The 26,635-nt window shown below is 41.4% G+C and overlaps 1 protein-coding gene and 1 non-coding gene across 4 annotated transcripts in view; both read left to right on the top strand.

The window, feature by feature from the left end:
- Nucleotides 1-67: 67 nt before the first annotated feature.
- Nucleotides 68-231, top strand: LOC112627307. The gene has a single exon (XR_003120144.1). It is a non-coding gene; the product is annotated as a U1 spliceosomal RNA (small nuclear RNA).
- A 13,213-nt stretch (nt 232-13,444) lies between these two features.
- Nucleotides 13,445-26,635, top strand: part of ZFP2 (ZFP2 zinc finger protein) — a 36,490-nt gene continuing 23,299 nt past the window's right edge. The window contains exon 1 of one of the 3 annotated variants that reach the window (XM_025388295.1): nt 13,445-13,533. The gene's annotated coding sequence lies outside the window, so the exon portion shown is untranslated. The remainder of the gene's footprint in view (nt 13,534-26,635) is intronic. The other 2 variants (XM_025388296.1, XM_025388297.1) reach the window with 2 other exon arrangements.

The raw sequence follows: 26,635 nt of genomic DNA on the forward strand, positions 1-26,635 counted from the left end.
ATATATTTATTACAGCAGACATTTTCATAGCAAACAAAACAATTGGTCTTAAAAATATATGCAATATATACTTACCTGGCAGGGGAGACACCATGATCACAAAGGTGGTTTTCCCAGAGCGAGGCTTATCCATTGCCCTCTGGATGTGCCGACCCCTTCAGTTTCCCAAAATGTGGAAAACTCGACTGCATAATTTATGGTAGTAGGGGACTACATTCGCGCTTTCTCCTAATATATGTATATATACACACACACACACACACACACACACACGCAGTATTAGAGCAAAGGACCAAATAAGAGATGAAAACTAACTGAACTACCTCTTAGTGTCTGGAATTTACCTTTTCCTGACCTATTGTCAAACTTCATGCATGACTTTTATTAAAAAAAAAAAAATCTGTTACCTTCTTCGTTCTAGTCATTTCCAAACAACATCTAATAGCCTCCCATATTTGCTACACATTTCCTAGTTTTGTTTTCAGAAGTTTTTCTTTATTGTCTTGAAGTCATATTTATTATGAAACCATACTTGCTATGCTCTGAACAGTAATGTTAGATAGTTTAGGTTGAAGCATTTTGTTTGTTGAGGCAATCACTTTAAGGTTAAAGCTATTAATATTTTTTTAGTTGGCTGCAGATGAAATCCTAATTGTTTAAAGAACCTATCACTTGTGACAATTTTCAAAAGGAATCAGTTTATGAAAGAAAAGTTTGTTTTCCTCATAGGGTTTTTAAGGTTTCAGACTGCAAAGGAAATTCTTTAGAAATAATTATAAATTTCAAAACTGATTTACTTAGTAATGTTTGTTTATGCCCGAGTTTGGGCCAGATATTATCCTGAGCTCTAGAAATTTAATGAAGAAAGAAACAGACCTTAAAGAAGTCACGAATTGAGTGGATGGAGACGAGAAGGTTAAAGGGAGTAAGCAAATTATTATGTGTTAAAGGGGTTTTCACAGGTAAATAGTTAAGCTGTGATACTGTGTTGCAGAATACAAATGGAGAGATTTGCATGGGATGCAGAAATATGGAAGACTAACCAAGCAAACCAGGAGAGACCAGCAATAGTGTCCCAGAGACCATGATGTCTGAGCCCAGTTTTGGAAGAATAGTAGGTATTCTTCATAAAGTGAGATTCTAAATAGAGAGAACCGCATGTGCAAAGGTATAGGGTGGGTGGGTAACAGCATACTACATTTGTAGAGAATATAGGAAGTAATGAAAAAAGATACTGAAGCTTGAGAAGGAGGCAGTGGCTAGGAAACAAAAGGTCTTACTTGCCAAACTAAGGAATTTGAATTTTATTCTGAAATTTAGGGTACCAAGTATCGATTTTAAGTAATGGAACCTGTATTGCACGAATGTGTAGAAGATGAATTTAGGAGATTGAAGATTGCTGAACAGACTGAAGCCTAGAATTCAGCCTCCAGTGATGAGTGAAGGAGGCTCTAAGCTTAAGCAAGGATAGTCAGTGAAGAATATGTTGCACATGCTAATGTAGTAAGAATAGATAGGGCATAGTTTTTGAAATCAAATAATTGGGGAAGGTGATTGACACACAGGGTAGATTAACTGCTAGGTTTGCGCCTTAGTTACCTGGATAGACGGTGGTGTGATATGCCTTGTAGGCAATATAGGGGTAAACAGTTTGATTTTATACGTGTTAAATTAGTCATCCAAACCCAAAAGGTCAATTTGAGCTGGATGGCTTGAGTTAGGAGTACTTAAGATATAGTTAGTAGTGAAAAGCTTGGCACATGTAAATTGACCATGAGAATGTATAGATTGGAATGAGAAAGGGATCATGGGTACAACCCAGGAAAACATCAATATACAAGAAGTAGATGAAGGAATTGTGCAAAGATGAAAAGGAATGGCCCTTTATGTAGGAGAAAAGGCAAAAGAGTGATGTCACTGAGCCCAAGGGATAAATGAATCTCAGATGGGCAGTAGTGTCAGGTGCTATAAATGAAGTAATAAGGAGAGTAAATTGGTAAATAAGGAGATAATTGTAGACTTTGGCAAGAGAAATTTCATTGAAGGAGGGTGAACAAGTAGACTGTTGAAGACTGTATTTTAAATATAATTGAAGGGAAGAATGACTTAGGGAGCATTTCTATTTTAATGATTTAATGTATACACTTGTTGAGGGTGGATTAAAGAAGACATCGCTGGGAGGAACAACTTTTCTGAAATAAATTCGAGTCATAGCATAGGTGGAGGAATTAACCTTAACTTCAGGGAGGGAAAAGCCCACATAAAGATGGGAATACAGGTAAGTGATTTGGAGGTGAAGGAATTTTCTGCCTGCTGACTCATGTTCTCTAAGATAGGAGAAAGACTTCATTTTTTAAGTTGTTGCTAAGAGTCGCAATTTGGGTATTTGGGTGCTTAATGAGTTTCAGTCCTTGCCCTGGAGGTTTCTTGGGAAGTCAAGGCTCTTGAGTTTTATTTCCTACCCTTGTTTCAATAAGAAATCACCATGTTTGTCAGTTTCATGTATTTGATAGTTGTTATTTTTAATTATAAGAAAAAAATTTGCTCGTGAATTAAAGTTTGAAAACTCAGGAAGGGAGAGAAAATGCTTTTTAAAAAGTGGTAAATCTGAAGAGACTGGAAAGAAATGTCAGAATTCAACAGGCATGTGGAGGTAGATGGAAAGGCATTACAAATTGGGGAAAAGCTTGTTCAGTGGCAAGGAGGCATGATGTGTTCATGGTATTATTGCAAATTGTATTTTAAAACTTCATTCCTGTTTGTTACTAGTATATAGAAGTATAATTGGTTTTTGTATATTGACCTTGTATTCAGCAACCTAGCTAAATTTACTTATTTCTAATAGCTTGCTTGTAGATTCTTTTGGATATTCTGCACATACGATCATCTAAATAATTTCCGTTCTATTTCTCCTTTCCAATCATAATACATTTTATTTATTTTTCTTACGTTATAGCACTAGCACAGGCCAGTACATTGTTGAATAGAAACGATAAGTATATTTCTCTATTTAATATTATGTTAGCTTTCTTTCCAGGCTGGGCATGGTGGCTCACACCTGTAATCCCAGCACTTTGGGAGTCCAAGACAAGAAGATTGCTTGAGCCCAGGAGTTCGAGACCAGCCTGAGCAACAACAGCAACAAAATTAGCCAGGCATAGTGGTGCACATCTGTAGTCCCAGCTACTTGGGATGCTGAGGTAAGAGAATTGCTTGAGCTCAGGAGGTTGAAGCTGCAGTGAGCTATGATCCCACCACTGCACTCCAGCTTGGGGAAAGAGCAAGACTCTGCCTCCCCCATGCACGCCCCCCACCCCTGCCCCCACCAAAAAAATTGTTTGTGGATCCCTGTTACCAGAATAAGGACATTCCCTCATATTCCTAGTGTGATGTGAGTTTTTATCATAAAAGGGAGTAATATTTTGTCATGTCCATTTTCTGCATTGGTTGAAATGATCATTTTGTTTTTCTCTTCATTCTTTTAATAGATAATTGTCTGAATTTTGGTGTTACCCAATGTTTCATTCCTGAAATAAATTCTACTTAGTCATGATATATCATGATGTATGTGTATGTGTATATAAGATCAGATTTCTTCCTTAGTAAGCAGAAGACTGATGAAGTGCCCAACGTTGTGTTCTAAGAACTTAGAGCAAAAAGAAATTACCCAAGTCTCAAGGAGAGATGTAATAATACGTGGAAATGAAGTACTCTTGGGAGGCAAGGCCAAGAGTAATGCAGGAGCAAAAGGCTCAGAGGAAGAGTAAATCTAGTATTTGCAGGGACCTGGTGTAGAGGGCTCCTGATAGGATAAAATAAAAATATTTGAAATGAAAGGTATAGTTACCCTGCCAGAGACTTTGAATGCTGTCTAAGACTGCAGGAGTTTGGATATGATGATGGACACATTAATTCACTGTATATTTCTGAGGAGCAAATGACCAATTTGAAGACTATTTTAGGAAGAGTTATCTGATAGAATAGATGATTCAAAGATTATTTAGTCATTTCTGGCTTGAGAAACTGAAAGACTGATTCTTGGGAGTAGGGCTTTGGGCGAGTCTGTAAGAAGAGTTCTTAAGGAGAACTAAAAAGGTTATTTCTGTTCTTGGTGTCTGAAACTGTTCTGGTATTTTGCCAAATACTACAGATGGTAGAATTCTTAATTAAAGCTGACATGGTTATATTTTTAAAAATTAAGGTGCAATTAGTCTTTCAAGATCAGAAGATATTTTGTTAGTAACATAGTTCAGTCTGTTCCAGGCTGTAAAGTCAGTTATTTCAGTAATATAATTTCTAAGATCTATAAAAAATGAAAATATTTTATTTTCTTACGTAACTTTCTTTGAGAGCATTGAACAGTCAAGAAACTTGTATGTTTTCCAGTCCCCATTCCGCTTCAAGTTACATAGTGTCTAGCCTTTTCAGCTCTAGAAATTCCACATTATTATGTAATATCCTGCTTTATGGTTCTTAGTGGTATATGGTATAGATCAACTCAAAATTGTAAATTTTCATCATATGAATTTTTGTGTAGAGGTTTCAAGATGAGTTGACCTGAGGACAAAAAGAACTACAAAGAAATTTTACTGTTTTCCTGTTGGTATATATTGTTCAATAAAACAATATATTGGTATATATCATTCAATAAAATAATTATGTATTACAAATTAAATTTTCAACCTAAAAATCAGATTGTTCCAGGAAGATGGAATAGACAGATGTACCTTTCCTTATTTATCCCATACATCGGAAACCTTGTATATTATAAACAACCATAAGACTCTGGTGATTCTTTTCTTTCTTTCTTTCTTTCTTTTTTTTTTCCTTCAAGACAGGGTCTTGTTCTGTTCCCAGGATGGAATGCAATGATGTGATCACGGCTTACTGCAGTCTTGACCTCCTGGGCCCAAGTGATCCTCCTACCCCAGCCTCCAAAATAGCTGGGACCACAGTCCTGTACCATGCATCAATCACTGTGCCTGGCTATTTTTTTTGCAGGGATGGGTTTCCATATGTTTCCCAGGCTCCAACTCCTGGGCTCAAGTGATCCTTCCACCTTGGCCTCCCAAAGTGCTGGGATACAGGTGTGAGCCACCATGCTTGGCCGGTGGTGATTCTTTTTACCTCATATATCCCAGACTTGGAGCTGAAGAAGGTAGAAACCCAGAAACACCGACAGAGACCCACCAAAAAAAGAAGCTCTAAGAAAAGTCTCTACCCAAAGGACCAGGAATTTGGCAGTCTAGGAAGACAGAAAACTTTAGACAGCCACTCTACTTTAGTCAGACAACCAGATAAAGCTGCACCCATGACTATGCACACCAGCAAAAGCCAAGTGGGAAGTCTAAACTTCCACCCTTATTAGGATGTAAAGAAGGCTCATAAAACCCCTGCTGGGTCGTGTCAGAGGCCAAGAGCTAGGTTATTCATCCACACTGGCTGGCAGTGAGCACCTGCCCCATCTCAGCAATAATAGTGGGGACCATGTGCAGAAGGGGCTTCCATCCCCACCCAGTAGGAAGAAGGCATAGTTTCCCATTTCTGCTAGGTTGGTGTAATGTGGGCCTAGTGCAGAGTAAGACCATTTGCCCCTGCCCAGCAGTAATCAGACCACATTCCAGCCCCACAGTGTTGCTGGAACTAAATAGGGAGCAGGACTAAGGCACGCTTGTACCTCCCAACCACAGTTATCTCAGTGCAGGCCTAGTGAGCTGCCAGAAATCTCACCCACACGAAGTAAAATGGAGACCCTTAATATCGTGTGGTATCCAGAGATGTCAAATGAGGAACCTGAACTTCTAGTCCACCTGGTCAAATAAGATTCAGAGTTTTATCACATAATACCAAAAATGGTCAAGTTTCAACAAAAAGTCATGTCAAGAGCCAGGAAGATCACTTGAATGAAAAATGACAATCAGTAGACACTAACAAGTTAATGATAGACATGTTAGAATTATGTGACAAAGATTGTTAAGTAGCCATCATAAACGTTTCAATGAGCAATTATGAAAATGTTTGAAATAAAAAGACTGTAAGCAAAGAAGTGAGATAAAGAAAAAAATGGAAATTTTAGGCTGGGCGCGGTGGCTCATGCCTGTAATCCCAGCACTTTGGGAGGCCGAGGCGGGCAGATCATGAGGTCAGGAGTTCAGGACCAGCCTGGCCAATATGGTGAAACTCTGTCTCTACTAAAAATGCAAAAATTAGCCGGGTGTGGTGGTGGGCATCTGTAGTCCCAGCTACTTGGGAGGCTGATGCAGAAGAATCGCTTGAACCCAGGAGGTGGAGGCTGCAGTGAGCCAAGATCATGCCATTGCACTCCGGCCTGGGCAACAGAGTGAGACTCTGTCTCAAAAAAAAAAAAAGGAAATTTTAGAACTAAAATACAGTAACCAAAAATTTAAAAACTCACCTCATAGGCACAACAGCAGAACTGAGAGAACAGAGCAAAGTATCAGTGGATTTAAAGATATAATAGAATTTACTCAGTCTTAAATACAGAGAGAAAACAGACTGGAAGAAAAGCAGAGACTCAGGAAATCTGTAGAACTGTAATAAAAGATCTAACAATATAATCAGTTCAGGAGAGAGAGAAGAAAGAGTGGGCCTGGAAAATATTTGAAGTATTAATGGCTGAAAATTCACAAGTTTAGCAATAAGTGTGAACCTATACATTCAACAAGCTGACCAGACCCCCAGAAGCATGAAACCGAGGAATCCACACCAAAATACATCACAGTTCAACTTCGGAAAACTAAAAATCTGGAGACGAGAGAGAAAAATCACACCTTACCTATAGGGATAAAAATCAAATGAAAACAGATTTTTCAGCAGAAACCACAGAGGCACAATGTTTTTCAAGTATTGAAATAAAAGAATTTTTTTTTTTTTTTTTTTTTTTTTTGAGACGGAGTCTTGCTCTGTCTCCCAGGCTGGAGTGCTGTGGCCGGATCTCAGCTCACTGCAAGCTCCGCCTCCCGGGTTCCGGCCATTCTCCTGCCTCAGCCTCCCAAGTAGCTGGGACCACAGGCGCCTGCCACCTCGCCCGGCTAGTTTTTTGTATTTTTAGTAGAGACGGGGTTTCACCGTGTTAGCCAGGATGGTCTCGATCTCCTGACCTCGTGATCCACCCGTCTCGGCCTCCCAAAGTGCTGGGATTACAGGCTTGAGCCACCGCGCCCGGCCGAAATAAAAGAATTTTTAACCCAGGGAAATGACATCGGCAGAATAGGAAGCCCTAGTCTCTTGTTCTCCCACAGAGACATCAACTAAACATCAAATTACAAACCAAATTGCTTTTGTGAGAATTGCAGACACTATTTAAGAGGTTGTAGCACCCCAAGTGAGTGCAGAGAAGAGACACATCAGAGTGGTAGAAAATTTTTGATATTTCACCCACCCGAGCCACTCCCACTGCCTCGCATGGCAAGGTGTGATGAGGAAAACAACACTCAGCCCTCAGGTTTTCCCTCAGGAGGGAAGAAGAGTGGGCTGTGCATCCAATGTTTTAGCTTTTCATGGTGCTTTCCAAGGGCATGGTTTCTGTCTCATGAGACTCAGAGTACTGACTGGAATTAGTAGTTTGGATGCTAGATTGGGGGCTGCTGAGGACAAAGGTGAGCACTGGAGCTTGTTACATCACCAGAGAGACTAATACTGCAAACAGTCAGAGGAACAAGAGGTTGCAATCTCTAAAGAAGAAGCAGGCGAAAACCTTGCTCTATGCACAAGCCCAGAGAAAGTAGCATCCCCAGAAAAAGTTTGAGACAATCCCAGAATCTCTAGTTATGCTAAATGATGACGATCTTCTTTTATACAAAGCCAATCCTCAAAGACTCCTGGAGGGGACTGTTTTTTCAAATGGCCAAATCTCAACAAAAGATCACAAAGCTATAAAGAAAGAGTGAAACATGTCCTAATAAAAGAAACTAACCTCCAGAAACCAACCCTAAAGAAATGGAGATCTGGCCAGGTGAGGTGGCTCATGCCTATAATCCCGGCACTTTGGAAGGCCAAGGCAGGGGGATCACTTGAGGTCAGGAGTTTGAGACCAGCCTAGCCAACATGGTGAAAACCATCTCTACTAAAAATACATAAAGTATTCATGTATAGTGGCGTGCGTCTGTAGTCCCAGTTAGATGGGAGGCTGAGGCACGAGAATCCCTTGAACCTGGGAAGTGGAGGTTGCAGTGAGCTAAGATCGCATCACTGCACTGTAGCCTGGGTAACAGAGACTCTTGTCTCAAAAAGATGCTAAAGAGAATTCTTTAAATAAAAAGTAATAACAACATGAAACTATGAAAATATAAAGCTCTGATAAAGGTAAATACATAGATACAGAATCCCTTAGTATTGTAATGTTGGAACATAAACCATTTTTAAGCGTGCTGTAAAATTTGAAAGAAAAAAGCAAAGCTAGGTTGGGTGCAGTGACTCACACCTATAATCCCAACACGTTCGGAGGCTGAGGCAAGTGGATCACTTGAGGTCAGGAGTTTGAGACCAGCCTGATCAACATGGTGAAACCCCGTATCTACTAAAAATACAAAAATTATCTGAGCATAGTGGCGGGTGCCTGTAATCCCAGCTACTTGGATGAGTTAGGAGAATTGCTTGAACTTGGGAGGCAGAGGTTGCGGTGAGCTGAGATTGCACCACTGCATTCTAGCCTGGACAACAAGCGAGACTGTCTAAAAAAAAAAAAAAAAAAAAGGCGGGGGGAGGGATGGACCAAAGCTGGGCATGGTGACATATGCCTGTAATCCTAGCACTTTGGGAGGCTGAGGTGGGAGGATCACTTGAGGCCAGGAGTTCGATACTAGTCTGGCCAACATAGGTAGATCCTGTCTCTACGAAACATTTTAAAATATTAAAAACTGATTGCTATACCTTTTTGGTAGATTAGCCCTTTATCATTATGTAATTTTCCTCTCTCAATTTTCTTTGTCTACAAAGTCCACATTATTTAATATTAATACAGTGGGCCACTTTAGTGCCTTTGATATTGAACTCATGGGATTCTGGATGACCAGGGTCATTGTCCAATATCAAAAGAAAATTCAAGAGCAGTCCCTTACTGGCAAGGTACTTCCTGATTTCATGGACAAAAGCATCAGTGGAACCAGTCCAGAAAAAGTTTCTCATTGTCCAGGCCTTTTGGTCGTGTGCCTAAGAACGGAAAGTTCGTACTTAACCTTTTTCCTCCAAGGCTTGGAGGTCAGCAGCGTTATACATAACAGCAGTTCTGACTACTTTTGCACAAAACAGTAAAGATACTCTATTCCTTCCTGCCTTTATTTTTTGTAAAGACAGCATCTTGCCATGTTGCCCAGGCTGCCCTGGAACTTGCGGTCTCAAGTGATCCCGCAACTTCAGCTTCCCAGGGTGCTGGGATTACAGGCATGAGCCACTGTACCCAGCCTGGCTTTTACCTTTCCTACAGCTGTCGAATTTGGCAATATTTCAGGTTTGCCAAGAAAATAACATCCATCTGCTTCCAAGATTTAAAATGTTGCTGGCGTGTCCTTACTTGTTCTACCTGACCTTGTGAATTAACAAGCTTTCAAACAATCCTTTACATTTGCTTTTAGTGGTACAGAGGAGGCAAAATACATTTTCCTTGGCCGTCTGTGTTCGTGGCTGAGACCCTTGAGACAAAAGACAGATTAACAAGAGCAAAACATACAAGTTTGTTTAATGTAAGTTTTACATGACACAGCAGCCTACATAAGGAAAAGAAGTCCCAAAGAAACAGTTGTATATTTTTATGCTAACTTTGGTGAAGTCACAGAGAAATATAAATGGACGAAGAGGATATGATCTAATGGTAATACACTGGGGGCAACTTAGCAAGGCCTGTTTGTTCAGAGTTTTCTCTGTGACTATGTGTCTTCAGCAATAAAGATGTTACTTTCCTCCAGGTACAGGGAGGGCAAATCTCACATGAGAATCTTACGACCTGCTTCAGGGGAAGTTTAGTAAATTCGTGCTAGGTTTTACAACCTGCTTTGTGGGAGATGTGTGGAAAAGTCCTTCCTGTTTCTGCTGTTTTCTCAAATGATGAGGTGCCATATTTTGGCAGTGTGTGTCCTGAACTCCATCAATACATATGGGGAGGGAACAAAATTAGATGTGTTCTACCCAATCTGCCTTCTTTTCTTCTTTACTGTATGCTTTGAAGGCTGCAAAATTTCCTCTCAACATTCCCTTTACCTCAATCTTTTCTAAAAAGTTTCTAGTCTTTTAAAAAATGTCTAGTTTAATTACATTGTCAAAGAATATGGTCTCGTGTGATACCAATTCTTTGAAATGTGTTGAGGCTACTTTACAGACTAGTATGAGATCTTTTCGTAAATAAATATATGCTTTTACATGTGTTTTCTTCAGTTTTGGGATGGACTAGCCTACATGTCCATTCATTAATATAAAACTAATTTTGCTTTTCATATATTTCATATCTATAGTGACCTTTTTGTCAGCTTTTCTATTAGTTATTGAGAAGGTAGGTTAAAAACTCTGAGGCCAGGGTGGTGTCTGAGGCCTATAATCCCAGCATTTGGGGAGGCCAAGGCAGGAGGATTGCTTGAGACCAGCCTGGGCAACAGAGTAAGATCCCATCCCTACAAAAAAGAAAGGAAACAAAACTAAAACTGACTCCCTGCTGTGGTGGATTTCTCAGAACTCTTGGTTCTGCCCATGTTTGCTTTACGTATTTTGTATCTTAGTTATTAAATACATAAAAGTTTAAAATATTTTCTTTCCTGATAAATTAATGCCTTTTTTTTTTTTTTTTTTTTAAGACAGTCACGCTCTTGTTGCCCAGGCTGGAGTGCGGTGGCCTGATACCAGCTCACTGCAATCTCCGCTTCTTGGGTTCAAGTGATTCTCCTGCCTCAGCCTCCCGAGTAGCTGGGACTACAGGTGCCCGCCACCACACCTGGGTAATTTTGTATTTTAGTAGAGACGGGGTTTCACCATGTTGGCAGGCTCGTCTCGAATTCCTGATCGCAGGTGATTGACCTGCCTCGGCCTCCCAAAGTGCTAGAATATTATAGGCGTGAGCCACTGTGCCTAGCTAAATTAATCCTTTTATCATTATGTAATTACCTTCTCTACCTGTAGCAATATTTTTTACCTTAAAGTTTTTGTTTGATCTAAATGTAGCTACATAAACTTTCTATGTTTAGTATTTGCCTGTTTTATCTTTTTCCACCTTTGACTTTTAACCTTTGTTTATCCTCATGTTTTAATAGCTAGATTTTTACAAATCTATTCTGACAGTTTTTTTTGTTTGTTTTTTTGTTTTTCTGAGACAGAGTTTCACTCCTGTTGTCCAGTCTGGAATGAAATGATGCAATCCCAGCCCACTGCAACCTTTGCCTGCCTCTCTGCTTCAAGCAGTTCTCCTGCCTCAGCCTCCCGAGTACCTGGGATTACAGGCATGCTCCACCATGCCTGACCAATTTTGTATTTTTCATAGAGAAGGGGTTTCTCTATGTGGGTCAGGCTCATCCTGAACTCCCGACCTCAGGTGATCCGCCTGCCTCAGCCTCCCAAAGTGCTGGGATCACAGGCGTGAGCCACCACGCCCGACCTTTTCTTTTCATTCGAAAGCTCATTCCATGTGCCTATGTAGTGATTATTCATAGACTTGGATTTATTGCTGTCATTTTCTTGTTTACTGTTTGTTTCAAGTTTTCTGATTTTCTTTCTTCCACCCCAACCTCTTTCCCTACTTTTTGAAATTGCACACTCTATGTTGTGGAGGTTGATGAAGGACCATTTCTCTACCAGAACAACTGTGATGAATATGTTTAGGAGGTTTCCATGTGACAGTGTTCTTGTGATTCCGGAGACAACTTGTTCAAGCCATACGTCTTAGTGCAGCAGTAGATTTTTTAGTTAATAATGTTTGGGGCTATCTGGGTTACCTTAGGTTGACTATATGAATAGTTAAGTTTTTCGTATTTTTCAGTATTTTGAAATAGTTCAGACAGTTGTGAAAGAAAAAGGTATTAAAGACAGTAAAACAGATTTTATTAAGTATTGCAGTGGAGGAAAGCAGCTTCAGTAAAGCTGAGCTCAACTCTGATTACAGCAAAGCCAGCCTGGGATTTATAAAGCGTACAAGCACAGTGAGGGGTCAGTGGGTGAAAAATGTCTAAAAGCAGACATCAGGGGTATGGGGATTGTCGCTAAAGGCAGGTCAAGGACTTAAGACTTCAAGGTGGCAGATGAGAAATTTGGCTAACTATTGAGGATTGGCTCTCTAGCAGGATTCTAGGGACTTGCAGGCCCAGGACAAGGCCTGGTTAAAAAGAGGGGCTTAGAGGCCTAAAGTTTGGGTAAGGAGAGTGTCTTTGTCACAGTGAAAGAAGCAGAGGAAATTAGCAGCTACCTTTAGAAAACTAAGTGTTACCATATAAGCTACTACGTTGATCTGCACTTCTCCAAGTTCCAACGTGGCAGATCCATTTGAAATTACCCAAACATAGGCCACACATTTAACTGATGGAGATTTTGTCTACATTCTGTACATTGATAATTCTGAAGCACTCCGAGCAGTGCCTGACAGTGAGTGAGTTGGGGGACGGGGTGTGGTAGTGACTCCTGAGAGGCCCGCAACACGTGCGGCACTGTGCAGCCTCATCTCTTCATTATTCCTTGGTAAGGAGGACCTCTGGGTTCCATGCTTTCAGAGGACAGTGAGGCTTAGCCAGGGCCACCTCCCCTCCCCATGGGGTGGATGCCCACAGACTCCAAAGAGAGGCTCCTTTTCTTTTCTTTTTGTTTTTGTTTTGAGACAGAGTCTTGCTCTGTCGCCCAGGCTAGAGTGTAATGGCACGAGCTCAGCTCAGTGCAACTTCTGCCTTCCGGGTTCAAGCGATTCTCCTGCCTCAGCCTCCAGAGTAGCTGGGATTACAGGCGCACATCACCGTGCCCAGCTAATCTTTTGCTTGTCTGTTTTGAGACAGAGTTTCACTGTTGTTGCCCAGGCTGGAGTGCAATGCACAATCTCAGCTCAGTGCAACCTCCACCTCCCGGGTTCAAGCAATTCTGCCTGTCTCCCAAGTAGCTGGGAGTACAGGCATGCGTCACCATGCCCGGCCTTTTTTTTCTTTTTCTTTTTTTTTTTTTTTTTAAGCATATTTAGTGAAAACAAGGTTTTTCCATTTTGGTCAGGCTGGTCTCGAACTCCTGACCTCAGGTGATCCACCACCTACCAAAGTGCTGGGATTACAGGCGTGAGCCACCACACCTGGCCAGACAGCGGGGTAAGGGGCCGCCTGGGAACCCCGCGTCCCGCCTGGACACACCGATGACCTGCAGCGGCCACACAGTGGGCCACCGCTGCTGGCCACTGGCACAGCCTTGCCCTCTGGGCCCCCGTGCCTGCGCACTCCCACGGCCTGTTCGTGCTGCAGCCCCGCTGCCTTGTGGGAAATGTAGTCCGGCGCTCCGGGCCGTAAGCGCCGGGGGCTGCTGCGTCGGTCGCCACTGCTCCCGCTCCTGCGCTCCTGCTGGGAGAGGGTGAGTGCGGGGCCGGTGGCGGGGGTGCGCGCCAGCCTGCGTCTCGTAGGCCCCCGCAGGAGGAGCTCCGCACTGCGGGGCGAGGCCCCTGCCTCCTGAGGGCTGAGGGGCGGGCCCGCCGCAGATGGGCCGGGGGCGCGGCCTCCAGCTCCCGGTGCGCTCCTTCTTCCCCAGGAGCTGGCGGTAGGAGCACACGGGCAGCCGACCTCCAGCGCGGTCCTGGTCAGGCGCCGAGGAGGAATCACAGCCCGGGAGCAGCGGGGATGGGGGCTCAAACAAGGGCCACACCAGCCACCACGGGTCAGGGAGGGGCCTAAGGTTCCAGGAGTCGCTCAGAGCCGGGTTCCTCCTTGGCTTTCCCCAGCCGCTTTTTGTCCTGGGACAGGGCAGATGCTGCGAACGTGGAGCGAACCTGCCCCGCAGACATCCTGGGGATTCTGGGCGAGAGGCCGGGTCTCCCTGCGCAGCATCTGCCCTTTGTGTAAACCGTGTCTGGGGACCCGCCCTCTGGTGCTCATTTGGAGGGCGCTGGCGTGGGTTCACCTCCCATCTCTCAATAAGAATTGGGAGGCCAACGTGGTGCAGGTTTCTACCTCGGAATCTTTTTTTTCCCTTAAGCCATTTCACTGTAGCGCAACTAGAAAATTCAGATTAAAACAATCATTCAAAATATATATCAATCTGCATGGCAGCGTGAATATGTGTATAAGCATAGAAACACTTTGCACTTTGTTTTTAAACAAATATGAATATTAGTAACTTGTTCACCATCTATCTTTTAAAATTGAGTCATGAGATGCGTTTGGTAAGGGGTTTGAAGTGCACAAATCTTAAGCCTCATAGTTTTTTACTGGCCTAAACATCCAATGAAGATAGAGAATACACCTGAAAAAAAAGCATTTCAATATGTTGACGCCATCTACTTATACCAGATTTTAAATACGTCGTCGTTTTAATGAGTGTGAGGGAAAGTATGGATCCTCGTATTTAATCCTCTCCTTAGGTTTTTGTGTTAGGGTTTTGTTTTTTTTTTCCCCCCCCAGTATTATAAACAATATAGGCCATCTGGCTACATACATCTTTGCATTTTGTCTTATTCTATAAATCTCTTAAAGTGCTGAGATCTGGCCACTGCACTCCAGCCTGTGCGACAGAGCAAGACTCCGTCTCAAAAAAAAAAAAAAATCTCTTAAAGTGAAATTTCTAGGTCAAGGGTACAGTAAGGCTTTTGATACTTCCTGTCTTATTCCCTCCAGAAAAGTTCCAGTTTATATAAACACTTGCAGTGTAAGAGTGCGAGATTTACCCACACCAACTGTGAATGTTAGTATTCTTTTGAACTTCTGAGAGGTGCAAAAGATAGGATTGTTTACATTTGCATTTTGAACACTAATGAATATTTTCATGCAGTTTGCATTTTGTATTTTAATGTTGTGTCTCATACATAAATAAGCTTCTTTCCTGACTATGCAGAAATGTCACAGGTTCGTATGGTCAGACATGAAAACCTTTTCTTCACGTTTGGGTGTTTGACATCATTGGCAGAGAAGCTGTCTGTCCCACGAGATCACAAAAATGTTTGTAGTTTCTCTTAGTACTTTCATGTTTTGTGTACATTTACTTTTTTTTTCAAATGGTAAGCCTTTGTTACAATTTACTTAGTAATTTTTTTCTTTGGTGATATGAAATGTCACTTATTTCATATCTTGAATGAAATATATACACACATACACATACATATACACATACATGTGTATTTGAACCATTTAGGTTGGTAGAATTTTAATTTGTTCCATTGATCCTTTCCCTGTTTGGCTATAACATCCATTATGGCAGAGAGTTTATCTGTTTTATTGACAGCTGTATCCACCTCTACCCCATGCAATGGTGCCTGGTATGCAGTAGGTGGTCAACAGTATATCTGGTGAATAAGTCAGTAATACTGTGTTCCAATTCTTGTAGCTTTGTGAATACTGGCGGGCATGTTGTCTCTCATCAGTATTCTTTTTTAAAAAAAATCTTAGCTGTTGTAACGCACAACTTAAATATTTTTTCCATAATTAATGAACCTTTTTTTTTTTTTTTTTTGAGATGGAGTCTTGCTCTGTCACCCAGGCCAGAGTGCAGTGGTGTGATCTCAACACTGCAACCTCTACCTCCCCAGTTCAAGTGATTCTCCTGCCTCAGCCTCCTGAGTAGTTGGGATTACAGGCGCCCACCACCACTCCCTAATTTTTGTATTTTTAGTAGAGACAGGGTTTCGCCATGTTGGCCAGGCTGGTCTCGAACTCCTGGCCTCTAGTGATCCACCTTGGCCTCCCAAAGTGCTGGGATTACAGGCGTGAGCCACTGCGCTTGGCCCATATTAACTTTAAAATATTGTTACTTAGGCATAACTTGGTTGGGAATGTGTTAAGTTTATGAATTAAAGAAATGACATCCTGTATATTGAGACATCTTGTGCAAGAACATGTCATGTCTCTTCTGTTGTTCATCTTTATATAGCTAAATAGGCATAATGAAGTCAACTTAATACGTGAAAATCATTTTCTTTATGTAGCTAATATTCAGGTCTTATTTAGTTTATTTATAGGTATTTTCGTTGCTGTTGGAGGAGTCTTGTTTCTCATGGCTTCTTTCCCTTCCCTCAGCTCTGCCTCCTCTGGTTTTGTCCCTCCCCAAGGAAGAAACACAGGAAGGAAGGAGAAGGCAATGGCTGCTTGGCTTCTGCCTTTGGGAGCTGTGGTGAGCTCATTTTTCTCTCTCAAACCTCCCCCTTACTCCTGTACTGCATGTGGGCCTCACTGCTGAGGACCGGGTTATTGAAATGGCAGAATGCTGGATATTTTTCACAAAGCCCCCTCTGTGTTCCTGACCTCTGTTCCCAGCTGCCACTTATTCAGCTGGATACCCTGGCCTGCTGTGTTTTTGGTGCTGTTCAAGGGTCAGAAAGGGGAAAAAATTATATGCAAGCTGGTCCTGGTGCTTAGGGCTTATGGGCTCTCAGGGATCATAAAAGAGGGCACATCTGCATGGGATACAGTCATAATTGCACCTGAATATGGTAATAAGAACAAGTGTCGTTAGGGACCCACATGATCAGTATTCCAAGCTTGAGTGAAGGGGAGGATCAGGGTGGTGGCCAGGAGAAGTAGGTAGTGTTCGCCCATCTCAGGGGCTGGGAAGGGATAACTGGAGAGGATTTGCTGTAATGGAGTCAGTGTGTCCAGAGTTTAAATCCCGACTCTACCATTTCATAGCTACAGTGTCTTGGCAAGAGGCTTGACTTTCCTGAAACATTATTTCCTCATGGTCATAATAGGAGTTACAGCATTAACTAAGTGTCTGCCATACAGATGCAATTGTTAAGAATTTCACATGGCTCATTTCATTTAATAATAATAGCTACTTCATAGGTCTCTTGAAAGTTCAAATAAAATAATGAAAGTAAAAAATGCCTGGCATGGTTCCTGGAGTGTTGAAGTTATTCAGCAAGTTGTAGGCATTCTTAGTATCATCCCAGCCAAGAGCCTGGTGTATAGACTTTTAGAGGTGGAATGAAGGGGACAGTGACTGATAGTGAGACATGCTTGGCTGGAGTAGAAGAAATCGGATTAAAACTTTAGGACCAAGTGTCAGGAAGGAGGAGTGTGTGTGTTTGGCGGGGTGGTGGCCATGGGGTTGGAGGTCAGTCTGAGGAATTTTGATAAGGGAGTTGGCACGATCAAAGCTTTTCTAGGAAAAAGTAGTGTCCATGAGATGGAGGGAAGCATGGAGCTGGGATGGTAGGTGACGATTCTAGGCTTGTCTGAAAAAGAAAATAAGGCATCAGAAGACTTGACCCTAACTTCTTTCTTTTAAAGGTTAAACTAACTTAGCCTTGTTGTCTGGAATATTGAAGACTTACGGCATTTTCTCTTTTCATAAAATTATATATTAGGGGTCGTTGATTTATTAGGATCACTTGTTTATTTATTAGAGACCAGTTTAAAGAAAGCTTCGTGGAGGCTAGTATAAACTGTTGTGATTTCCATTTGTACTACTTTCTTCAGTATTATCACACTCAGTTATAAAAGGCAAAATAACTTTTAAAATGGGGGTATTGGAGAAAGGGAGTTTCTGGAAGAGGGAAAGGTTGAAAGGGGAAGCATTCAGAAGATTTTGGTTGATGACAGTTGTGGTTTGGTTGTCAGTAACCTAATTTTAATTTGTGTAGTCAAAATAGTGTTAATTTTTAAATCAGCTTTTTCTGAGGCACAGCTTAATAAAATAACCCATTTTAAGCATCGAGTTTTGACAAATTTATGCACCAACATAGCCACCCCCTCAGTCAAGGTACAGAACGTTTGCATCACCCCCAGACAGTGTCCTCATGCCACTTCTAGTCCACGTCCCCCACCCCAGGAAGTCCCTGGGTTGAGTTCTGTCTGTAGAGTCTTGCCCTTTCTAGAACTTCATGTAAATGAAATCAAACAGTATATATGCTTTTGTGCCTGGCGTTTTTTGCCCAGCGTAGTGTTTTTCAGGTCTATCCATGATATTGTGTGTAGTGATAGTTTGTTCCTTTTTATATCTTAAGTAGCACACAGTTGAATATACCAATTTTGTTCATTCACTTGTGAACAGACATGTTCAACTTGTTTCCTGTTTTTAGCTATTAGGAATAAAACTGCTCTGAACATTCATGTATGAGTCTGTTTGTGGATATATACTTTCATTTCTCTTGGGTAAATACCTAGGAGTGAAATTGCTAGGTGAAGTGTACATTTGACTTGGTAACAAACAGCTAAACTATTTTCCAAAGTATATGTACCATTGTACATTTCCTCCTACAGTATTTGAGAATTCCAGTTGCTCCACATGCTCTTCCATACTTGGTGTATCTGTTTCCAAGAGCTGCTGTAATAAAGTACCACAAATTGAGTGGCTCAAAACAATAGAAATGTATTGTCTCACAGTTTTGGAGGCCCGAAGTCAGAAATTAAGGCATTTGCAGGGCCGTGTTCTCTGAAACTCGTGGGGGATCCTTCCTTGCCTCTTCCTAGCTTCTGGCTTCTGGTGGTTTGCTGGAACTCTTTGGCGTTCCTTGGTGCATGGCTGCATCACTCTCATCCCTATCTCCTTCGTCACCTGATGTTATCCTTATGGGTTGATGTCTTCAAATAGCCATTTTTCTTACAAGGATAGGGGCCCACCCTACTCTTTTATGACCTCATCTTAATAGTTAAATTTGAGACAACCCTGTTTTCAGATAAGGTCATATTGCAAGGTACTAGAAGTTGGGACTTCAACATATCTCTTTTGGGGGACACAGTTCATAACATTAGGTATTATAAGCTTTTTAAATTTTAGTTATTTTCAAGGGTGGAAAATGGTATCTTGTGTGTGGGTGTGTGTATGTGTTTTTTTTAACTTTTATTATGAAATAATTTCAGACTTTAAAAACTGCTGCAAGGCCGGGCACGGTGGCTCACACCTGTAATCCCAGCACTTTGGGAGGCCGCGGCAGGTCAATCATTTGAGGTCAGGAGTTCAAGACCAACCTGGCCAACATGGTGAAACCCCGTCTCTACTAAAAATACAAAAAAATGAGCCAGGTGTGGTGGCGCACACCTGTAATCCCAGCTACTCAGGAGGCTGAGGTGGGAGAATCATTGGAACCCCGGAGGCAGAGGTTGCAGTGAGCTGAGATCACTCCACTGCACTCCAGCCGGGGAGACAGAGTGAGACTCCATCTAAAACAGCAACAACAAATGCTGCAAAAATAAAACAATTTCTGGATAGTCTTCATCTGAATTAACGCTTTGCCATTTTTCTCTTCCTGTACACACAGACGTTTATGTAATATGTTTCTGAACCACTGGAGAATACATTACAGACATGCCCATTTCACTCTTCAGTGTCTGTGTGTGCTTTCTGTTATCATACATGATAAAAATAGTTATCAAAATGAGAAAACTTACATCAATACAATACTGTTAGCCCATCTACAAACCTTACTTGGATTTTGCCACCTGTCCTAGAAGTGTCCTTTACCTGGTGCAGAATCCAATCCAGACGACACATTGTATTTAGCTGTCGTATCTCCTTGGTGTCCTTTCATCTAGAATAGTTCAGGATTGATCTTCAATGACTTGGATACTTTTGAAGAGTACAGGCCAGTTATTTCATAGAATGCTCCCCAATGTGGGTTTGTTTGATGTTTGCTGTTAATCTGATTCAGATTGTGATTAATTAAAATTTGAATGGCTGATGTAGTCACAGGGTTCAGAATTCAAAAATAAGCATTCACTTAAAATAAGTCTTCTTCCTACCCTTGTCTCCAAGCTCCCTATTATCTCTCCCGATAAAAAGGTAATGATTCTCATTTCTTAGGTAGTCTTCCAGAGATGACTACAAAAGCCCGTAAATATATGTATTTTCCCCAATTTTTAATCCAGTTGGTAACAGATAATATTTACTTAGGAGCCTGCACCTGTTCTTTTTTTTTTTTTTTTTTTTTTTGAGACGGAGTCTCGCTCTGTCGCCCAGGCTGGAGTGCAGTGGTGTAATCTCGGCTCACTGCAAGCTCCACCTCCCGGGTTCACGCCATTCTCCTGCCTCAGTCTCCGAGTAGCTGGGACTACAGGCGCCCGCCACCACGCCCGGCTAATTTTTTGTATTTTTAGTAGAGACGGGGTTTCACTGTGTTAGCCAGGATGATCTCAATCTCCTGACCTCGTGATCTGCCCGCCTCGGCCTCCCAAAGTGCTGGGATTACAGGCGTGAGCCACCGCGCCCAGCCACCTGTTCTATTTTTAGCTATTTTGCATTTCCCAATATATCTTGGAGACCCGTCCATATCAGTACATCGGAGGCTTCTTTCTTTGATTATGTGGGTATATCATAGTTTAGTTAACCAGTCTACCTTAAGGGACATTAGTCTAGACACTTGATAGCAGCTGATGACAGACATTTCTTCACTTCTGTTGCTGCTTCTCTGAATTACTGATCAGTCACTTGGAACTGTACAGTAGATAATGAGAAATGAGTAACTCAGATGTTGAGAAATAAAGTGTAAAGTGTAAAAAAGTGCAGACGTGTTTATAACCTGTAAATGAAATGCAGTTATGAAGTTCAGTAATAGATTTGGGACACATCAGTGCAACATTAGAGTTGTTTTCCTTTTTTCATTTTTCTCCATAGTTTCATCTTTCCCATATTGGCCAGTGATGTGAGTATGAATTGTCCAGGTATTACTTTTATTTGCCTTTAAATTTAATCTTTTTTTGAATAGAAATATTGGGCATATGGACTAATTATATCTACTATCCCTTTTTAAAAATTTAAAGGCTATGAGAGAGAATTCCAGGTTTCCAGTCCTCAGAAACAACTATGACATATATTCTTCCAGCCTTTTAAAATACCTCTCTACACCCTTTGCCCATTTTTAATACTGGTTATTTACATGTAAAAGAGGTATTTTCTATAAAGTGGATAGTATTCCTTTGCTATATGTTGCCCATATTCTCCATCATTTTTCTTTTAAATTTGTTTATAATATCTTTTGTTACAATAAGTTTTGAAGTTTTATGCAGTTAAATTTCCTTTCTCTTTGTTTGGCTTTGGGATCATGCTATGAAAAGGAGCCGGGCGCGGTGGCTGACGCCTGTAATCCCAACCCTCTGGGGCCAAGGTAGGTGAATCACGAGGTCAAGAGATCAAGACCATCCTGGCCAACATGGTGAAACCCCATCTCTACTAAAAATACAAAATTACAAAAATAAAATACAAAAATACAAAAATTAGCTGGGCGTGGTGGCACGTGCCTGTAGTCCCAGCTACTCGGGAGGCTGAGGCAGCAGAATCAGTTGAACCCAGGAGGTGGAAGTTGTTGTGAGCCAAGATTGTGCCACTGCACTCCAGCCTGGCAATAGAGTGAGACTCCATCTGAAAAAAAAAAAAAAAAAAAAAAAGAAAAGATTTCTGTACCCCAAGGTAATATAAATATTTTTCAATGTTTTCTATTAGTTTTATAATTTTAAATTTACATCCTTGAGCTATCTGGAATGTATTGTCTGTGATGTGAAGTAGGGATCTAACTTCATTTAACGTGATGTGGTGAAGCATTTCATCCATCCATCCACTCGTTAAACATATTTAGCGCCACTCTGCCATGTGGTGTGCTGTGTTCTGGATACTGGGAATATTGCAGTGAATAAGAGGGGCAAAGTCTCCTTCTCTGAGCTCTTATTTTCCATAGGGGATACAGACAATAAAGAGGAAATATTGTTGAGGATAGTGTTAGGTGCTGTGATGAGGACAGCAGGACAACATGGTAGAGTGTCACTCAGGGCTGTTTTAGCTCAGCAGAGGAGTGGCCCCTCTCAGGAGATGGCACTGGAGCTGATGTTATCTACTGAAATAATCTGCTCACTCTCCATGGACTTGAAATGGAACCTTTAAAATATGCCAAATTGTCACATATATATGACATTTATATGAGAGTTTATATTATATATAGTTTACTTATATATGTTTATTTTAAAAATTTATATATATAAGTTTGGTTTTCTGGATTCTATTCCATTTTATTTCTGTTGTAATACTTCACTATTTTATTTGTTGTCTCAGAAATCTTTTTTTTTTTTTTTTTTTGAGCTGTCACCAGGCTGGAGTGCAAGTGATCTTGGCTCACTGCACCCTCCGCCTGCCAGGTTCAAGGAATTCTCTTGCCTCAGCCTCCTGAGTAGCTGGGACTATAGGCATGTGCCACCACGACTGGCTAATTTTTTGTATTTTTAGTAGAGACAGGGTTTCACCATGCTGGCCAGGCTGGTCTCGAACTCCTGACCTCGTGATGTGCCTGCCTCAGCCTCCCAAAGTGCTGGGATTACAGGCGTGAGCCACCGTGCCGGGCCCATTTTGTTATTTTGTAAAGCAACTCTCACCTCATTTTTCTTTTCAAAAGTTTCGTTACTGTTCTCATAATGTTTATCCTTCTAGTAAAATTTTATTATCAAGTTCCAACAGTAATAGTAAAAAAGTAAAATTATGCAGTTCTGATTTGAATTTCAAAGTGTGTAAGTCAATTTGAGGAAGATTGCCATCTTTACGATGTTCATTCTTCATATTAAGTTAAAAAAAATGATACTTTATTCTATTCAGATCTTTCATTATGGCCTTTGTTCACTCTACAGACCGATCATGAAGGTCTTGCATATTTCTCTTAAATGTATTCTTAGGTGTTTCATTTTTTTTGCTGTTGTAATTGGGTTTAAATATGATTGTGATTTTGTAAAGAAAAAAATTTAGATTGCTGAGTATTGTATCTGAAGACATTTTGCTGCCTAAAACTTCATCACTATCATATTTGCTTTATAAATTATACTTTCATCATTTATAATGTCCTTATTCTATTTGATACGCAGTTTTTTCAAACAATAACAGTATCTTTAGGTTTAAGAAAACCTCTGTATGAGTAAGATAAACCCACGAAGCTCCTTAAACACCATGAGTTATCCTGTACTGAATGTAGTGCTAGGGGGAAAATGACTCATACTAAATAGAAAAGAGGAAAGGAACAAAACATCTTAAGGGATTGATGACAAATGTATGGTACTACTAAGTTTCGTGTTCACTTTTTTTTTTTTTTGGAGACAAGGCCTGGGTCTATTGCCCAGACTGGATTACAGTGGTGTGATCTCAGCCCACTGCAACCTCCGCCTCCTGAGCTCAAGTCATGTTCCCACCTCAGCCTCTCAAATAGCTGGGACCACAGGTGCACGCCGCCACACCCAGCTAATTTTTCTCTTTTTTATAGAGACAGGATTTTGTCATGTTACCCAGGCTGGTCTCAAACTCCTGAACTCAAGCCATCCACCACCTGCCTTGGCCTCCCAAAGTGCTGGTATTACAGGTGTGAGCCACCACGTCCGGCCATGTTCACCTTTCAAGGTGCCTTTTGTAGTTACCTAAATCAGCACTTTACTAGCCCACAGCTGGCACAGGGATCTGCAGTGCATTTTACAGTAGAAGCTCTGTGTATGCTGGGCACAGAGCCAGCACTTAAGGTGGTGAGAGTTTAGGGAAGCAAGGAAGATCCTCACATAACAACCAGGATTTGGACTTTTATTTTGCCTACTGTATTCAGCTAACAAGGTAATTTATAGAAAAAAAGTGGATTATTTTTGGAAGGGGAATCTTATATTTCTGATTTGATGCCTTCTTTCACCAAAAAGAGGCTTATTCTTGTTTTCACGTATATTCTCCCTTATCTGATATATGTTATTCTTGCTGCTTTATTTATATTTGCATTTGTCTGCCATATCCTGTCTCTGCCCTCCTCTTTTGAAATTTTAAGATTTTTGGTTTCTGTTTTACATATATCTTTTGTAGGTACCATACAGCTGGATTTTAAATCAATTTTAGAGTTTTTGTCTTTTTTTTTTTTTTTTTTTTTTGAGACAGAGTGTTGCTCTGTCACCCAGGCTGGAGTGCAGTGGCGCAATCTTGGCTCACTGCAACCTCTGCCTCCCAGGTTCAAGCGATTTTCCAGTCTCAGCCTCCCAAGTAGCTGGGACTACAGGTGCATGCCACCATGTCTGCCTAATTTTTTTGTATTTTTAGTAGCGACGGGGTTTCACCATGTTGGCCAAGCTGGTCTTGAACTCCTGACCTCAAGCAATCTGCCCACCTCAGCCTCCCAAGTGCTGGGATTACAGGCGTGAGCCACCATGCCCAGCTGAGTTTCTGTCTTTTTTTTTTTTTTAAGTTTTTATTTAAAATATTACCTTTTTAATCTGTTCCAAAGTGTTGGAAGCTGAACTATACAAGTTCCTGCCACTCATCCTTCCAGTAAAGTTTTCTGAGGACATACTTTTTAAATGGAAAAATAACAGGAGGACCCTCTAACTGAAACCAGGTAGGACCAGAGTCAGCTCCTCAAGCCCCTGGGGCAGTCTGGCCAAAGCTGGCCTTACGGAGCGAGCATGTGGAGAAGTCTGGGGAACTGGGCCGTCTTGTGAGGAAACGACTGAGCACGCTCATGTTCTCTTTAGTGAAAGTGGTCCAAATTCAAATCCAAAAGCCTCCATTATGGCATTCCCTGGCACTCTTCTTATATTTTATACATTGAAGGCAGCTCCCTCTTTTATGGCCAGTATAAGCAGGCAAAGAAACAAAGGAATATAGATACATATATGTGTACATATATATTTTATACAGTTAAAACATATACATATTTTATATATGTATATATACATATTTGGGGGTAGGGAAAGGAGACGAGGGTCATGTAAACCTAAACAGTCATCACATTACCCCAAATGAGCCTGACTTTAACAAAGAGATAATCAGTAACTCCTGGGGGTTAAGTGAGAACATGGATGCAGCAAGAAGGGAAAGGGCACAAATTTAACTCTTAAATATACTTTGATATTTGTTTGGCAGAGTTCAGGCCAACCCCAGGCTTCTGTCCTTGCCAGACAAGTAAGCTGATGATATTCAAAGAAAAAAATAAATAAATATAAATTCAAGCAGAGCTCCATACCACAGTTTTCCTTCAAGTCATTGGCCGGCAGGCAGTTCTCGACCACCAGGAACAGAAACTTTGGCTCCAAGGCAAATGAAACAAACCAAAAAAGTATTTCCACTTACAACATGAAAATACAGAAACTTCATTAAAGAAAGAAAACTATCAAAGAAGTCTACTTCCAGCAAAACTGAGGTAGCACTGCTTTCTCTGCATTCAATGCTTGAGTGGTTCTCAGTATGTGTTCTTAAAAAATGCTCCTTTGACTGACAGGTGCAGCATGTTGATGGATAAAGTCAACATGAAATGCAATCGGTCAAAGAAGGAATGAGCAAGAAGTGAGGGAAATCAGAGTTCTGCATAGATTAGCTTAAAAGGGGGTTGTCACCAGACTACAAATGCTTTTGGCTGGCCTTGGCTCTCCAAGAGCTCTAAATCGCCTGGAAATTAATGCAATGTGATTAACAGTTAACACTCCTATTCAAATCTGTGTAGATATTTAAAAATAATTATTACTGGCTGGGGGCGGTGGCTCACGTCTGTAATCCCAGCACTTTGGGAGGCCAAGGCGGGCGGATCATGAGGTCAGGAGATCGAGACCATCATGACTAACATGGTGAAACTTCGTCTCTACTAAAAATACAAAAAATTATCTAGGCGTGGTGGTAGGCGCCTGTAGTCCCAGCTACTCGGGAGGCTGAGGCAGAAGGATGGCATGAACCTGGGAGGCGGAGCTTGCAGTGAGCCAAGATCACGCCACTGCACTCTATCCTGGGCAACAGAGCAAGACTCTGTCTCAAAAAAAAAAATTTTTTATTGCAACCTAATTTCAACCATGTAAATAGCACTACACACAGTACAGACCTGCCCTGAGAAACAATATGCAAAGCTGAGATCTGGCACTGTATCATTTTATAATGTTAATTCACCCTAACGGTCCCATCCCCTCTCCCTGCTCTATGCCCTCCCCTACCAAAAAAAAAGTCTAATTTGTGCAAGAAATGGCAGGCTTATTCTATCTGAAGGCTTCAAAAAAAGATAACATGTAGGCAGGTTCAAATACTTTGGGAGATTCCCCCCAAAAAAGAAATAATCAAAATAACCAAAAAATGAAGAAAGTGCCTAAAACACGATACAGCATTTTAGAGCCCTTTCAGATACAAGGCAGAGAAAGGTGTGTTGGGAGAAAAGCTGACTGTTGGGAAAAAACGCTGAGGCAGGGCTTGCATGTCTGACACAGTGTAAAAGAGTCTTGGAACATGTACTGGGTCCAGGGTCTAAAACCCCTTGTGGCCTTTGGAACACCAAGCTCTGTACTAAAGGGTGGAAGGCTGCCCTGCCGCACCATAATCTAAGCCCAGGGCATAAAACCCCTCGTGGCTTGGATGGAATCCAGGGCTCAGCGTAAAACCCCTTGTGGCCTCTGGAATGTGTCTAGACTTGCTGGCTCCTTGCTTCTAGCACTCCCAGGCTCATAGATCAATTGTATCTTAAACTAGAAGAACATGTTTCCCATTATCTCAAGTAGCAGAACATGTTCCATATGCTACAAAGAAAATGCTAAACTGTCTCAGCTGTAGATCACGTGCT

Source organism: Theropithecus gelada, chromosome 6 (genome assembly GCF_003255815.1).
Source record: "Theropithecus gelada isolate Dixy chromosome 6, Tgel_1.0, whole genome shotgun sequence".
Classification (NCBI taxonomy): Eukaryota; Metazoa; Chordata; class Mammalia; order Primates; family Cercopithecidae; genus Theropithecus; species Theropithecus gelada.